We start from the raw sequence: 4,275 nt of genomic DNA, 5'->3' as shown, positions 1-4,275 counted from the left end.
CAGGCTGGAGTGCAGTGGCACGATCTCTGCTCACTGCAATCTCGACCTCCCAGGTTCAAGTAATTCTCCTACCTCAGCCTCTCGAATAGTTGGGATTACAGGCACACGCCACCACACCCAGCTAATTTTTGTATTTTTAGTAGAGACGGGGTTTCTCCGTGTTTACCAGGATGGTCTCTATCTCCTGACTTCATAATCTGCCTGCCTCAGCCTCCCAAAGTGCTGGGATTACAGGATGTTACAGTATTATTTTAGTGTATTGTTATTTAACGGTTTTCTATCTAGATTATGAACCCCCTAAATTGAGGTATCCTGCCTGTATGCTATAAGGACAGACCACAAAAAAGACTGGCTTGTGAGTTAGAAAACTTGTACCTGAACCCACATTGTAATTGCTATGCCACTTTTGATGTCAGCTAATTTATCTTATAGACTCTTATCTTATAGACTCTCTAATAGACTCCCTAAAATTAGAGCCCTCCTTTTTAGGGTCTATTACAAGAACTTGTGCATGAATGTAGGCAGTTAGTAAGAGTTATACATAGGGAACTCAGTCAGATTAAATTATCAATTATCTTTAAAAACTAAAGTATTTTGCTAGTGCTTCTGCATTCACAAGATCTATTTTTCATGTACTTTAGAATTTTTACATTCTTTTTTCAATTTGCAGAGACATTTAAACAACACCCCTTCAATCCAGCATTTTTACTTAAGACACAGGTTGTATATGATGCATCACTTTCTGTGTATTTATCATACATGAACTCTAATGTTGATTCCCCTTGTTTGTTCTTGTGAATCCTACTTATCAAAACTAACTGGCTCACTCATAAATTCTATTTAACTATTTTCTGCTTAAACAATACAAACAAATTTATAAACCTTCCTTTTTACAAAAGAAGAAAAAATATACACAAAAATAGTTTCCTACTTATTAAAGGTTTGTCTTGGAATGTTAATAGAATGAAATATGTAAATATACCAACTGTGAAACAAATAGTGTTATAGAAACAATAAACAAAACTCTAAACAAGAATATTCAAAAGGAACTGTAGAGAGTGGAGTAAGAAGATGGAGATTATTTTCAGCACTTTTAAAGAGAACTGTCTGTTAAACCAAAATGAAATGCATTTTAAACATCAAATTTTATTATTAATTTATGACTACTGATTAGATAAAACTTTTTTTCTTTCCTAAGAAAGGTCATGCAACGTGGCTCACACCTGTAATACCAGGACTTTGAAAGACTGAAGCAGTAGAATGACTTGAGGCCAGAGTTCAAGCCCATCCTGGGCAACATCTCTACAACTATTAAAAAACAATTAAACAAACAGCAATAACAAAAAACTTAGCTGAGTGTGGTGGTGCACAACTGCAGTCCTAGCTATTCAGGAGACTAAGGCCAGATATAACGTGAACCCAAGAGTTCAAAGCTACAGTGAAGTTTGATTGCGGTCCAGCACTCTGGGCGACAGAGTGAGATCCTATCTCTCTAAAAAAAATATATATGAAAGAGATACTGGCAAAATTGTGGAGAAAAGGGAATGCTTATATGCTGTTGATGGAGATGTAAATTAATTCAACCACTGTGGAAAGTAGTTTGGAGATTTCTCAAGAAACTTAAAACAGAACTACCATTCAACCCAGCAATCCCATTACTAGGTATATACTCAAAGGGAAATATATAATTCTACCAAAAAGACACAAGGTCTTACATGTTCATTGCAGTACTATTCACAATAGCAAAGACATGAAATCAGCCGAAGTGCCCATCCACAGTGGATTGGATAAAGAAAATGTAATACAAATACACTATGAAATACATAAAAAGAATAAAATTATGTAATTTGCAGCAACATGGATGCAGCTGGAGGCTGTTAACCTAAGCAAATTAATGCAGGAAGAAAAGACCAAATACCATGTGTTCTCATTTATAAATGGGAGCTAAACATTGTGTACGCGTGGACACAAAGATGGAAACAGTAGATACTAGGGACACCAAAACAGGGAAAAGGGTTGAAAAACTACCTATAAGGTACTATGCTTGCTATCTGGGTGGCAGGATCAATTGCACCCCACCCTCAGCATCACACAATAAACCTATGTAACAAATCGGCACATGTACCCCCCAACTCTGAAATAAAAGTTGAAATTGAGAAAAAGAAAAGTAAAAACAAAACACTTAACAACAAAGAAAGTAAAGTACCTTCATTCCTTAAAGCTTTTGCTTGTGCTGTTTCTTTGCTCTGGAAAGCCACCCACTCCCACCTGTTCTATCTACTATCATGCATTTGTCTCTAAAGGTCTAAATTAAATGGCACTTTAACCATGACATTCCCGATACTTTCTAGTCATAATTAACATTATCCTTTCCCTCCTCTGTGCTCTGGTAATATGCTGTTTCTCTACTTGAATATTTAAAATCACAGAGCTAGAATCAGAGTTAAAAAGGACCTGAGAAACAATTCTGCTCAATCTAGCCCTCTTACATTATAACTGAGTCACATAGTTAATTAGCACTTCCCTTTGTTATTAGAGTTATTTGTGAACACACGCATTTTCCCCACTAAACTTACACACTCCTTGAATGCTTATGTTTTGTGTCTCTTCACATCTCTCTCAGTGCCCTGCGAAAAAGGAAGTGCTCAAGAAATGCTTACTGAATGAATCTTGCAAAATGAATGGATGAATAAATGAATGGCACAGCCTCTGGCAAAATGGTGACTTTGCTTTTTAACACCGTCTTAAGTACTGCTCCTCTTTTTTATCATTGGCCACTTCCATTACTTTCTCTGAAACCTAATTTTGTCATGCTGATCCCTGGTACATCTAGGCACTCTGTGATAGTGGCCTCAAGAAAGTGAGGGCAGTCTTTCCATAATTTCGCCATCTAAAGTCTCTACCACCTGTGGCACATAGAGCTGGCCCAGCTAAATCACTTGATATCTTCTGTAGAGCATGTGTGTTGGGGCCTGGATTTTCTTATCCCTGCTGTGTTGCATGACTATGTTGATGAGCTATCAAATCAGACAAACTCCACATTTTTGTGTCATCTTGTTTGGTTGCACTCAGGTAAAGTTTTTTCTTTCCTCCGCTCAATGCATTTTCCCCTTCTCCCAACCTGTTTTTCCTAAACAAAGAACTTTCTTCTATTTGACTGTTGTTAGTATTTGAATTAATGTAAATTCTTTAACATCTACTCCTATTCCATGGGGTGGTTTATAGTTTAGGAATTCCACAAAGGGCTAGTGATTTCCCAGGAAATATTGACAATAGCAGAAAGAGACCATTCACCATGAAAAAGAGAGATATTAACATTGACACATCTGTTTTGAAGGTTTTAAGGATCACTTGGAATAACCAAACTAAATTAAACACTTCAGAAGCTAATGCCTTACTGATATACTTAAAAGTTAGAGAAAAAGTAACGGTGAAATGTCAAATGACCACTTATCCAGCAAGAGTAGAAAATACAATGATAGGAGACTTGTTGAGTTGAAAGTCATGTTAACTGTCACATAGTCTAATTTCTGGACTGTTTAATGATTTCGTATTTGCCGGATTATTAGTAAAATGTGTAGAGTTCTGGTGGCTCATGCTTGTAATCTCATCATTTTGAGATGCTGAGGCAGAATGATTGCTGGAGCCCAGGAGTTTGAGACCAGCCTGGGCAATGTAGCGAGACCTCTGTCTCTATGAAAAAGGAACATTAAAAAAAATTTTAAAAGCCAGGTATGGTGTTACATACCTGTAGTCCCAGCTACTACAGAGGCTCAGATGGGAGAACTGCTTGAGCCCAGGCGGTTGAGGCTGTAGTGAGCCATGATTGCACCACTGCACCCCAGCCTGGGCAACAGAGCAAGATCCTGCCTCAGAAATAAATAAATAAATAAAATAAATGCAGATTTCAATGACTTTACTAACCCAGGAGTTTTCAGAGGTTTCATTGTGTGGTTGTAGGCTAGTATGGAAATGTATTTAAAAGTTTATATACACACATTTTGAGCATAGGTTGGGAATAAACTTTGAAATGACTAAAGCCAAAAAATCTGAAAATACATATGAACTCATCTCATTTTTCAAAATAAAAATTGTTAAATTAAAAATGGGAGTTTTATAATTTAGGTTACCTAAATTACAAAACAGAGAAACTCTTCTGTGTATACACATGCATATATGTATTCTTTTCTGTTGTGGTGTTTAGTACAGGAAGTAGGTGAGAACATTCAGCGAAGACAATAAAAGGAAGTGACATATGGCTAAGGCACCTGAAAA

The sequence above is a fragment of the Piliocolobus tephrosceles genome, chromosome 12 (assembly GCF_002776525.5).
Source record: "Piliocolobus tephrosceles isolate RC106 chromosome 12, ASM277652v3, whole genome shotgun sequence".
Lineage (NCBI taxonomy): Eukaryota > Metazoa > Chordata > Mammalia > Primates > Cercopithecidae > Piliocolobus > Piliocolobus tephrosceles.
This window is presented reverse-complemented; position numbering follows the sequence as displayed.